This window comes from Pogona vitticeps, chromosome 1, assembly GCF_051106095.1.
Source record: "Pogona vitticeps strain Pit_001003342236 chromosome 1, PviZW2.1, whole genome shotgun sequence".
Classification (NCBI taxonomy): Eukaryota; Metazoa; Chordata; class Lepidosauria; order Squamata; family Agamidae; genus Pogona; species Pogona vitticeps.
Window position 1 is genome coordinate 305642372 of NC_135783.1, and position 13651 is coordinate 305656022.

The 13651-nt window shown below is 40.2% G+C and overlaps 1 protein-coding gene across 1 annotated transcript in view; it reads right to left on the reverse strand.

Moving 5' to 3' along the window:
- The window catches only part of RYR3 (ryanodine receptor 3), a 420504-nt gene that overhangs the window by 343563 nt on the left and 63290 nt on the right, over window positions 1–13651 (reverse strand). The window lies entirely within an intron of this gene.

A 13651-nucleotide genomic window follows, 5' to 3' on the forward strand; every position in this document is an offset into this window, starting at 1 on the left:
AAATACATGGTGTTTCACTATTCATTATTTTTAAAAAATATCTGAGCAAAGCAAGGCTATGTTATATATTCAGTGCACACAGTCATATTCTTTTGTTGTATTAATAGAGTCTTCAATATCACCAACAAAGAACAACACAAAATGCCCTTTTCTTTTCCTATGTTCAGAAGATAAAGTATGTGTTATGGAGTCAACTACGTCTTTGTATGTCACTTTTCAAAAACTGATTTAAAGATTGACTGACATTGACTTAAATATACCAAAACATAATATTACAAAAGCCATGTCAGTTATTGTTTCCTAATTGTCAACATCAGACAAGCAGAGGACAAAGCTTTAAAAGGATGTGCCTGACTTACAGCTGTAGTAGATGAGGAATCTGCTTGGCTATTTAGATGATAAAACAGGAAAGGGGCTTCTTTGTGGCTGCTCCCACATTATGGAATGTTCTCCCTAGGGAGCTCAGGTTGGCTTCCTCCCTTTTACTGTATCCTTCTGCCAACAACTGAAAGCAAAGCAACACAACATGTGCTGCTTATATACCACCCCATAGCACTCTCTGGGCAGTTTACAAGTTAATTATGCAGACTACACATTCCCCCCCCCCATGAGCTGGGTACTCATTTTACTAACCTGACCTTAGAAGGACAGAAGGCTAAGTCAACCTTGATTGAACCCTAGTTAAACAGCACAGCAGTTTAACCACTGCACCACAAAGCTCTTAAGCTGAAGACCCACCTTTTCAGGCTGGCTTTTAACAATCAGTCCTTGAATGCCATTTTTAGTTAATACAGTTTTTAATGTTTTACCTATTTTTAATTATTCGATTATATTTGAATCCATTTTATAGTTTAATTATTTTTAACATATATGTTACTGTGTTTTTAATTCTACTGTTTTCAGTAATGTGAACCACCTTGGGTCCCCTTAGCAGAAGAAAGGCAGCAAACAAACAAACAAACAAATACATAAATATGATTGTTTAAATTCAATTATGAATCTCATAATTGGATTATTATATTTATAAAACTATTTTTCATAATTTTTTAATTACGTCTAGGTAGATCAAGGTTTGTCAGCATCAACAATGAGCTCTTATTGCCATCAATATTCTTTTCTTGCCCATTCCCATTTTTGCACTTATGCTGTTAATTATGAAAAACCAACAACTTTTTTATCTGACCAGAGTTAGCTCATACACTGTAAATCCATAAAATCCATAAAAAGAACATTCAAAAGGTTGTATGAAAGAAAATTCAGGATATAGCAGACATATGCTCCTAAATTTCACATTAACCACAGCTGGATCCAAAAGCTAGGATCAAAGATTTAGGAGATATAACAAGGTTTGAAAAGGTATAGAATAACAGTAAAAGATTTGAAAGGAAACTGTTGGTTTGATCAGATTCAGGAAGTATCAGGAACTGGACTCTTACAGATCTATGAAGGCAGTTTCAGAGTGCAGAAAGTAGGAAGGCTGAGTCAAAGTGGGGAGGGATAAGGTGTCCCCCCCCAAAAAAATATTTCTAACAACATCAAAAAGAATTTCTTTCTGAAGAGTTTTCTATTACAGACCAAATGTTTATGTCATCCAGTCTTGCCATAATACTGAATGTAGTATCTGGCATAATTTTTGATTACTGTCAGGTAAGTATAACCTCAAAGACTGCAACACAACTTGAATTCATTTTTTTAAAGACTGAGTTGGCTCCATTAGTCACTATTTTGAGACAAGCAGGTTTCCATTTGCCATATCAATTGATCAATTGTGGGTTGGTAACCAGAAATATTATTGGAAAACAGCAGAACTATATATCCAGCCTCATTCCCTTCACTTTCAATCTTAGTCCTGTTTCTGTCTCTCTTCATACTTTCATTTCAGTGCCTTCCACTATAGCACTGCTTTGTTCCGGAGGTACAGAACTGTCAGTAGCAGTCCAGAGAAACAATACCTCTCCCCCTTACCATTTACTCTTGCCTACAGGAGCTGTTACCTTGCCTTTTTGACAGCTCCACCTGGCCAATGTTGGGGGGGGGGGGAGGGAAGACATCTCAACACTTCTGCCTCCCTTGCATCTCCAGTATACATTAATAAAGGTATCGTGCCATGCTTGAGAAGTACTGTTTCTAAATAATATGGAAATTTAGTCCAGGAAAGAGTCTGAAATGGTTTAACATGCAATAAGAACAGAGCCCTTATCAAGCAATACTTCAAAAATCATCATTGACTCTACTTTGCAAAGCTATTTAGCATAATAGAGTGCTGTGAATCAAATGAGGATCTGTTTCGTTTAGGCAAGTCAACAAGCAAGGATAATGAGATGGTAAGTGGATAATGTTAATTAACCATCTGGGAGCCTCAGTATAAAACCTCTATATACAATTGTGACATAACTTCGAAGTAATTTTGCCCTTTTTATCACTGGTTTGAAGAATTATCATAGAAAGTATTATTAACAGTGTGAATATTGTTCTACTGTTCTACAGTCTGCAAGTTGCCACTTTTCCTAGAAGACATAATAAAAAGCATGAGAAACTGGAAAGCAAATGTCTGGAATATGTAATGTTGGTGAAGATATTGATATGACAGCAGTGATTCAACTCTTTATGCAATAGGTTTTTAATGCAACCAGTATGCCTTCCTAGAAATATCTTGGTAACTAGAAGCTTTTGTTGTTGTTTAGTAGTTTAGTCGTGTCTGACTCTTCGTGACCCCATGGACCAGAGCACGCTAGGCCCTTCTGTCTTCCACTGCCTCTTGGGTCAAATTCATGTTGATAGCTTCGATGACACTGTCCAACCATCTCATCCTCTGTTGTCCCCTTCTCCTCTTGCCTTCACACCTTCCTAACATCAGGGTCTTTTGCAGGGAAAACTAGAAGCTACTGCTAGCTATATAGACATGACCTGAGTAAATAAGCCTCAGCATCTGCAGTGCTTATGGCTAGTTCTACAAATGGAAAGCAAAACAGACTTATAACAACTGGACAAGCCAACTTACGGATACAATCTTGTGTGCAATTTCGAGTAAGCAAGCCCCCTGGCCTGAGTAAGGTTTCTAGTGAAGATAACAAATTAACAGATTTTCAGAACTAAAAATACCATAATTCTCCATTCGTGAAATTCTACCTATCTTACAGGTACCTTGCAAATGTAGGTAATACTGCTGGAAGAAAAGCCTGAATTGGAAGGCTTTGAAGCTTAACTAGGCCAAACTCTGCTCAAGTGTCCTCTTCCTGCTACAGCACTAGTCGGAAGCTTCCTTTGAGAACAGGACGGTGTAAAATCAATTGCTCCCTTTGATTTCCTAGTTTCATTTAAATTTCTACAAAAATAGTGCACCAAATAAAAAAGCACAAGATTCAAATTCACACTCAGCCAAGAAGCTGAAAGGGTGATGGTGCTGTCATTCATTTCAAGAGTCTGAGGATAAAATGAAGACTAGGAAAACTAGGAAGGTTGTTTTGACGTCTTGAGAAAAAGATTCCATCTAACAAGATGTGTTACAGTTGTTGTAGGTTTCGGGCTGTTTGGCCATGTTCTGGAGGTTTTTCTTCCTAACTTTCACCAGTTTCTGTGGCCGGCATCTTCAGAGGACAGGAGTTAGATCTCTGTCTGTGTTAGGAAGAAACATTAGAAAGAAAAACCTCCAGAACATGTCTAAACAGCCCAAAAAACCTACAACAACCATAGGATCCTGGCCGTGAAAGCCTTCGAGAATACAAGATGTGTTATCTTAGAAGATACAGTCCAGCTCATTCTTGCTTCCTTCCTCATCTGTTCTTCCAATACACCCCAAAACACAATGACCATTCTGTGAGCACTAAGCACACTCACTGGACTGTTAGAAGCTAGTTTTCCGGACAACTTTTTAAAAACATATTTTTGGGATTTCCTTGAGCATGAAAGCATTCTCAGTGATTCCATTTTGGCTGCACAGCTACCTGCAGTTACTATCCGAGTTCACTGGATAATGATTGGAAAATAAACGGCAAAATAAATACAGGCCTTGTGAACAACATTACTGAAGAGTAAGAACCATGAGTCTTATAGCACTTCGAAGGCTAATTGATTTTATCTGGCATAAGCTTTTGCAGAATACAGCCCATCTCATCTGATGCACGAAAACATATGCAAATTAAACATACTCATCTTTAAAACATTAATGCCTTAAGACTATCAGCGTTTTTCATGTCACACACTAACGTGGCTACCACTGGGGAAATAAGTGAGAATGAATGCACATTTTTAGGACATAGGGGCTAAGTACAGAAGAGGCTCAGTCATGCATCGTCTTTTAATCCCATTTTAAGCATTTTTATTTAAAAAAATTCTACAATTTTACTTTCAATAAAGAGTTGATCCATGCCCTCTTCCCTCCCAACTACAGAGCTGCACATGTTTGTAGGGGCCTATGTCCATTGCTATATGGCAGTTCTGCCCTTCCCAGTTCCAAGGTTTAGAGGAAAGATGCAGCTTGTTTGAGTATTGTATTGTAGGGGTGTTGGGAAAGGAAAACCTGGGATTACCATGGGCTCAAATACAGCATGTGTGAGCCATGTGACAAAGATAGAGCCTGCCCACCCACAACTTTTGGCTTGGCTACCATCATTATTCAAAATCTGTGACCCCTAGACAAAATGAAACTAACAGGACATTTTTAGTCTGTATGAATTCCTAACCAATTAGCTTAAATTTTTACACTAATAAATCATCCCATCAGACTCTTTTCTTAACCAAACCTATTAGGCACTTTCTTTAATAACATCACCCCTTCAACTGCCCTTTTCATTCTGCCCACTTCAAAATGGATTTGCTGAGAGCAACAGAGAAGCAGAATTGAGATAACCGAAGAGCAGGTGAGAAATATTTGAGCTATTCTTAGCTTTTTGCTACCTCAGACCATAACCTCTTTGCTTTTCTGCCCATTTTGATTCTTTTCTGATAAATGTTATCAAACCTTGATGAGATAATAACTGCCCACTTGACTAACTTTCTGTCTTCAAACACAAACCAAGCATGAAGGAATTTGGCAAAGCAACCCTTCAGCTTCCCTTAAAGGGATCTTGGAGGAGAAAGCATAATCTCTGGCTTGCTCAGCTCCTAATAAATATAAGAAAGTACTTTAGAGATCAAGTGGAGGAAATGGGAAGTGTTACCTTGATTTTCTTTTCCTTGGAAACCTCATATATCACATGCTTTCAATCTTTTGCCCAAAGATCCTTTCCCATTTCCTACCCAGTTCCACCACCCCCAACAAAAAATTGGCTTGGCCAAGTCTTTTAATAAACTGGAAGCCCAAATGCCAGTAGAAAATAATTTATTGGAACTAAAGAGCCCTACAAGCAAGCAGCTCTAGACCACTTTATTATATTACAGGTGAGAAAAGCTTAGATGTGAATCTTAAGTTGACAGATGAAGTCTGCAGATTTTCTACCCATCATGCTTCAAAAAAGCGTGTAAGCTCCAATGGGCCTTACTTCTGAGCAGACAACTGTACAGGTGTGATGCAAACCTGTGGCCAGGTAACCTACGGCATTCAAACATTGTATATTGCCAAATGCAAAAAACAAAAACAAACATATTGAAATGCAGCATGTTATTGTGCACTATCTTGAATTTAAAACCTTTTTGCCAACTGCTCCTTTGCTACTGCAATTCCTCCAATCATTGTTTTGAAAAAAATCAAATTGGAATTAAATTATACACCTCAAACTGAACATATAATACCTGGTCAACATGAGGACAAAGCACTACCTCCAGCAACAATTAGAATCACATCATTAGAGAAAAGACGAAAAAAGCTGGCCAGCAGCGCTGTGCCAAAGGGGAAGGCAACAAAAAGGAAATAAGTTATTTTCAAACCACAAGTCTTAATGTGGTGGTTAAAAGAAATCCATAACTCGAATTATATGAGGCTATAAGGTGTCAGAAAAGATGTGTATGTTGCCCACAAACTCTGGAGAATATATAAAGGAAGCAAAAAACCTGGGACATTGCCAAATGCTAGTGGTGTAAAACTAATGGTGGGAAAGTTCTGTCTCAAACATTTTACCCACAAAAGCTTGCAATTTGTGTGATTTTTTTTAGTGGTTCAGTAAAGTTATCACCGAACTCCGTTCCACCCCCACAAAAAATGGGCTTGGCCAAGTCTATTAATAAACTGGAAGCCCAAATGCTAGTAGAAAATAACTCCTGTCTTCTGAAGATGCCAGCTGTGGCGTTTACCCCATGGTCCCTGCTTGTTCCACCAAACACAGAGCTCACGCAAGTACCCCAACACGCCCTTTAACTCACTGCCACCAGTTGATCTCTCTACCAACTATGTTTCCTATGAAAGACTGAGGTCCATTCAGTACTTAACTTTGAAATAAAAACAGGTTTATTGATTACAAGTTGTTTTGGGAATAGTTCTTAGGCACATTCTTAAAGTTACACAAAGCTTCAGTATTTTCTTTTCACCTCTTTTATCTTAAGTAATACAAATAACACTCTGACTATTCACTCCTTACATTCTTTATCTGCCTCAAACCCAAACTACTTTCCTTTCTCTTCAGACCTTTTTCTCTACCTGATTGAACTAGCTCACTAAACTTCTCTTATCTGACTCACCCCTCCCTTCTGGTTTCTCTGGCTCCGCCTCCCAACAGCTCCCATTGGTGTATGCAAACAACCTCCTACATGAGCCAAAGCAGGGTGATCACCACACCGGCCACAGAGAGTGGCAAAATATTAGGAAGAAAAACCTCCAGAACATGGCCAAATAGCCCAAAAAACCTACAACAACCATCGGATTCTGGCTGTGAAAGCCTTTGAGAATGTATCACCTAACTCTTCCATTTCTCAAACATGGAACTAGCCAGTTCTGTGTTGCTTTAATTCACACTTGATTTTAACATTTAGTTATGATGGCAATTTTCTTTTTTCATGTTTTACTGAAAGTTAAAGGTACTTTTTAAATTATTAAGTATTGCATCCATGTGATTTCACCCCTGCCGCAAAAATTATTTTAAATTTTAAAGACTTGAGTGCTCACTGGAAGGACAGATCCTGAAGCTGAGGCTCCAATACTTTGGCCATCTCATGAGAAGAGAAGACTCCTTGCAAAAGACCTTGATGTTAGGAAAGTGTGACGGCAAGAGGAGAAGGGGACGACAGAGGACGAGATGGCTGGACAGTGTCATGGAAGTTACCAACATGAATTTGACCAAACTCTGGGAGGCAGTGGAAGACAGGAGGGTCTGGCGTGCTCTGGTCCATGGGGTCACGAAGAGTTGGATATGACTTAACGACTAAACAAGAACCCATCTCTGCCCTAGTCAGCATTGCCAAAGCTGAGGAACAGGAATAGTTGTGGTCCAGCAATATATTTACCCTCTTCTTCTTTGAAACATAAGTTGCATTCTCAGAGGCAGGTTGTAATAGAAGGTAAGGGATACTTAACCCTTTCTCCCAGCAAGATTTTCATCCTAAAAAAAATGATCATATATTCATAGAAAAGTGAAGTTGGAAGGGACCTACAAGGCCATCAAGTTCAACCCCCTGATCAGCTCAGGAATACAATCAAAGCATATCTGCCAGGTGATTATCTACGTTTTTCTTGAATGCCTCCAGTGTTAGAGCACTCACCAGCTCCAGAGGTAACTGGTTCCACTGTCGTACTGCTCTAACAGTTAGGAAGTTTTTTCCTGATATTCAACCAAAATCTGGCTTCCTTTAACTTGAGGCCATTGTTACGTGTCCTGCACTCTGGGATGATCAAGAACATGTCTTGCCCCTCCTCTGTTTGACAGTCTTTCAAATATTTGAAATGTGCCATCGTATCACTCCTCAGTCTTCTATTCTCAAGGCTAAACATGCTCGATTCTTTCAGCCTTTCCTCATAAGGCTTGGTTTCCAAACCCCTGGACACAATACTGAAAGTGAGGCCTAACCAGTGCTGAATAGAGGAGGACTAGCACTTCGTGGGATTTGGAAACTATTTTTCTATTAATCCAGCCTAAAATAGCATTAGAATTTTTTTGTAGCCACATCACACTCTTGGCTCATATTTAGCTTGTGATCCACAACAATTCCAATATCCTTATTGCTTGCTGTTTTGCTGAGCCAGGTATCCCCCATCTTGTAACTGTGCAATTGGTTTCTTTTTCCGACATACAATACTTTACACTTATTCCTGTTGAATTTCATTCTTTTGCTTTCAACCCAGTCCTATCAAGGTCATTTTGAATTTTGTTTCTGTCTTCTAGGGTATTAGCTATTCTGCCCAATTTGGTATCATCTGCAAATTTGACAAGCATTCCCTGCACTCCCTCATCCAAGTCATGTGGCTTTGGAATACCCCACTAGTTACCTCCTTCCAGTTAGAGAATGAGACATTAATCATCACCCTCTGAATACAATTCTGTAGTCAATTGTGTATCCACCTGACACTTCATCTATCCATCCCACGCCTAGTTAGCTTGCTAATCAGGATATCATGGTGCACCTTGTCAAAAGCTTTGCTAAAGTCAAGATATACTGTACTATGTCTACAGCATTCCCTCCATCAGGGAGCTGACCTGATTTAAAAAATGAGATCAAATTAGTTTGGCAGGATTTGTTATTGACAAATCCATGTTGGCTTCTAGTTATTACTGCATTGTTTTCTAGATGCTTGCACAATGATTGCTTTATGATCTGTTCCAGAATTTTGCCTGGGATTGATGTCAGGCTGACTGGCCTGTAGTTCCCAGGTTTCTCTTTTTTGACCTTTTTGAAGATAGGGACAACATTGGCCCTCCTCCAATCCCCTGGCACCTCCCCCGTTTCCCATGATTTCAAGAAAATAATGGATAGCGGTTCTAAGTTCTTCATCCAGTTCCTTCAGTACTCTTGGATGCAGTTCATCCTGCCCTGGAGATTTGAATTCATTCAAGCTGGTAAGGTATTCCTTGACCATTTGTTTACCTATGTCCAGCTGCAATCCTGTTCCTCCCCCCTTGCACTTCCAATTTGTTTGAAAGTTCATTGTCTTGTGGGAAAAGATGGAACTAAAGTAGGAATTGAGCACCTCATTCATTTCTTTGTCCTCTGTTATCATTTTCCCATCTCCATTGTGGAGCTGTGCCACTATGTCTTTTGTTTTTCTTTTGCTACTCACATAACTGAAGGAATGCTTTTTTATTGCTTTTAGTGTCTCTAGCTAACCTCAGCTCATTCTCAGCTTTTGCCCTCCTAATGCCATCCCTGCATTTCCTTGCTATTTGTCTGTACTCTTCCTTGGTGGCCTGGCCTTCTTTCCATTTCCTGTACATGTCTCTCTTTTTTTGGTTTTTAGGTCCTCCCTGAGCTTTTTGTGAAGCCACACTGGCCTTTTCTGCCGCCTCCCTCCTTTTTTTCTTGTTGGAATTGTTTGTAGTTGTGCCTTTAGAATTTCTTTTTTTAGAAGTTCCCACCCTTCTTGGACTCCTTTTCTTGTTAGCATCCCCTGCCATGGGACCTTACTTAGGGCTCGCTGCTCTTCACCTCTTCTAGGGGTATGAGATCTATCTAAATTAAAACAAAGTGCTTTCTAAAACAGTTTTTCTTTATACTAATACAGATGTGTACCCAACATAACCGCATAAGTTCCAAAGCCAGCTTATCAAATTAATGGGATTTGCTTTACCATTGCATAATTTCAAAAGCCAGGACAGCGCTCTGATTAACTTTGTTTGCTTTCCTAAACAAGTCCTTGTAACTCAGCTGGAGACTCTCTTCTTATTTCCCATTGCAACTGGAAGCTAATTTATTTGACAAAGGTTGGAACATGTCAATGTTTGTCCACACACACACACAGCACCACCACTACCCATACCTACACCAATATTCTGGTCACACCTCTCCCCTCAGTCAGCACTACTTTGTTCACAGTAGTCTCACCTATCCATTTAGAATTTACTGACTCTCATCCATTTAGCACACTCTTTTTGCTTGCTTTTTGCAACGTTTGGCAGCATTCCCATGCAGAACCTGGGTATTTATTGATGGCTTACTCTGCAAGCAAGCTGTAAATCCCTGCAAGAGATAACAAACATCAGCCTCCAATTTGTCTCCCAAACTTGGGGCCTTGCTCATGCCTGCCATTTCTATCCAAAATGCCAGAATAAGGTACAGTGGTGTAGCTAAGGCGGGGAATACTAGAACTACTTACAAAAGTACTCTAAGAGCCCTCCCCCATGTAACATTATTCACATTGTTTGACCTTTCTCTAAAATCAATCTGCTTGTTTTGGGGACAAACAAATCAGGCCTATGACATGTTAGAGAAAGTTTTAGTCCTTGTTTTAGCAAGGCCTGCCAAGACTTTGGACTAACAATCAGCCTGGAGAAAACACAAGGCATAGGCCAGGGTGTGGACTCACCTCCCTCTATTACCATATCCACGCAAGAATTGGAGGTTGTTCATTACTTTGTGTACCTTGGCTCAACGATCTCTGACACTCTCTCCCTAGATGTCAGTCTGGATAAACACATTGGCAAAGCAGCTACCACGTTCTCTAGACTCACAAAGAGAGTATGGCTCAATAAGAAGCTGACAACACATACCAAGAACCAGTTCTATAGAGCCTGTGTCCTGAGCACACTCCTGTACTGCAGTGAGACCTGGACCCTTCATGCACAGCAGGAGAGGAAGCTGAACACCTTCCATATGTGTTGCCTCCGACAGATTTTTGGTACCATCTGGCAGGACAAAGGTCCAAATAGAGTAGTCCTAGAACAAGCTGGAATTTCTAGCATGTATACATTACTGACACAGCGACGTCTACATTGGCTTGGGCATGTCATGAGAATGGCTGATGGTCGGATTCCAAAGGATCTCCTGTATGGAGAATTAGTGCAGGGAAATCGCCCCAGAGGGAGACCACAGCTGTGATACAAGGACATCTGCAAGCGGGATCCGAAGGCCTTAGGAATGGACCTCAACAGATGGAAACCCCTGACATCTGAGCGTTCAGCCTGGAGGCAGGCGTCGCATCATAGCCTCTCCCAATTTGAAGAGACCCTTGTCCAGCAGGCCGAGGCAAAGAGGAAGTCACAAAAGCAGCAAAATCAGGGAGCTGGACAGGGGACAGATTGGATTTGTCTTCAGTGTGGAAGGGATTGTCACTCTCGAATTGGCCTTCTCAGCCACACTAGATGCTGTTCCAAGTCCTCCATACAGAGCATGTTACCATAGTCTCTCGAGACTGAAAGATGCCTAAACTTAAGTTCCAGTCCACAACAGGCTCTTACAAATACCATAGGCCATAAGCTTTCCTTATTTTATTTTTGCACAGGATTTTTTTCTTCTTCCGTAATGAATATCAAATATGAGAAGACCCACTAGACATCCATTGATTTAATGGGCCTACTCTATTTGCAATTCACTACCGGATTTCAGCCATTGTGGCTTTTAGAAATTGGACTACTCAAGATTTGTCCTAAAACATTTTGTAGCCTGAGGCAAAGGACAGGATACTGCTTTTCCTCATTTCATGAGCAAATCTCTACTGAATTGGCCGCTGAATCTTACTTTTGTACTATCTATCTATCTATCTATCTATCTATCTATCTATCTATCTATCTATCTATCTATCTATCTATCTATCTATCTATCTATCTATCTATCTGTCTGTCTGTCTGTCTGTCTGTCTGTCTGTCTGTCTGTCTGTCTGTCTGTCTGTCTGTCTGTCTGTCTGTCTGTCTGTCTGTCTGTCTATCTATCTATCTATCTATCTATCTATCTATCTATCTATCTATCTATCTATCTATCTATCTATCTATCTATCTATCTATCTATCTATCTATCTATCATTTCCTCCAAATAGGAGGAAATAAATTGGTGCTGTTAAAAGTTCTTGGAACATTCATCCTGGGATATAAATCACATGACCATGATTCAGTACAGCAGAAGTATGGAAAGTACCATAAGAAGAAAAAAACATTTACCTCATGTGACCAGGGCCTGTGTCTAAATTTCTGTCTATACCTATTCCTGGTTCCACAATTTTTCATTTTGGTAGTATATAATCAGCCATCATGATAGTGTGATACCTGAAGACTGTGGTGCAGCAGTGAGAATGTTAACACCAAATCACAATTGCCTAAGAGAGTAATGAAGAAAGCAGTTTACATTCATCAACCAGTGAAATGTAGAACACATTCTAATTGCAGCAATATTGCTCTCTTATTAATCCTCTCAGACAGGTGAAACCACGAAGTAACACAGGCAGAACAAAACACAGTGTGTTTTTCAGAAAATCAACGATCCAGTATATGCTATGCTACTGTATATTGAAAATTTCAAAACAATGGAAACTGTATCCACATCTTAACTTCCATCAATACCAGCTCAACTTCACAGGTTCTAAAAATAGGATAATGAATACATTGCATAACACTACAAATGCACAGTAATTATTCTTAAAGCCACCAGAGATATTTTTAAGGCTGTGAACAAATATTGTGAAGATGGTACATTTTGTGGTTTAATTAGTTTGTGAGCGGCTGTCTGCCCAGCAAGCAGAAGTATTATAAGTGCAGCTGTATAATAAAGAGAACATCCAGCCAAGTACTTCTAGGTCTCACTTTTACATACTGTATTTTTCCATGTATAAGATTATACTTTTTCCTAAAATAGTTACTGCAAAAATTGAGCATCGTCTTATACACAGAAGTATGTTGAAGCAGCAGCTGAAGGCAGACGCGAAGGAACAGCTGTGTTCGGCTGCCCCTCATGGCTGCCCATTGACTGCACCCACAGCTGCTCAATTGCCTCCTCCAGCACCACTTGTGGGGCTCACCTCAAGCTCATGCTCATGTTGCCTAGTCCCCTGCCTGAACAGAGCCCACGAATGGTGCTGGAAGAGGTGACTGGGTGGCGGCAGGAGCAGCAGGAGGAGGCAGAGGTCAAGGAGCAGTCACGCTCTGCCGCCCCTTGCAGCTACCCATTGACTGCAGCTGCAGCTGCCTGCTCACCTCCTCCAGCACCACTTGTAGGGTCCCTATGGGCAGGGGACAAGATGGTGGCATGAGCTTGAGGTCAGCCCCGTGAGTGGTGCTAGAGGAGGCGATCAGGTGACCTCAGCCAAAGTCAATGGGCAGCTGTGAGGGGTGCGGCTGCTCCTTCACCTCCACCTCCAGCTGCTGGGGGTTGTATTATACATTGGGAGACTTGTGCATGGAAAAATATGGTAATGCCTAACTGTATCACTGAAATCAAAATAACTTGAAAAAGCTTAGATGACATTCTGGTGCTCCCATTAAAATTAGCAACTGCTTCTCTAAAAGAGCAAAAAAAATGCATTGAATGCAGCTAATGCTTGATAGGATTCAGATCATTACAGTATTATAAAACTTATTTGATAGGACCAGGATTTTACTAACTGTTGATTTCTGGTTATCATGTTGATTACCATTTCATTTACATTTTCACTCTCATCCTCAGACTGTAATAAAATGGGAGACAAAACGTCTGTAGCATCTGAAGATTTAAGATAAGTTTGTATCCCATCTGAGGATTTTATTTTGCTTATGAAACTATTCTCCTTTATCTCAGTCTCATACTCTGAGGTGTAAAAGTGTGGCACAGGCACTGGGATATGTTGTCGCTGGTTTTCAGTTTAAACTGACAATTACAGCCTGTAGGT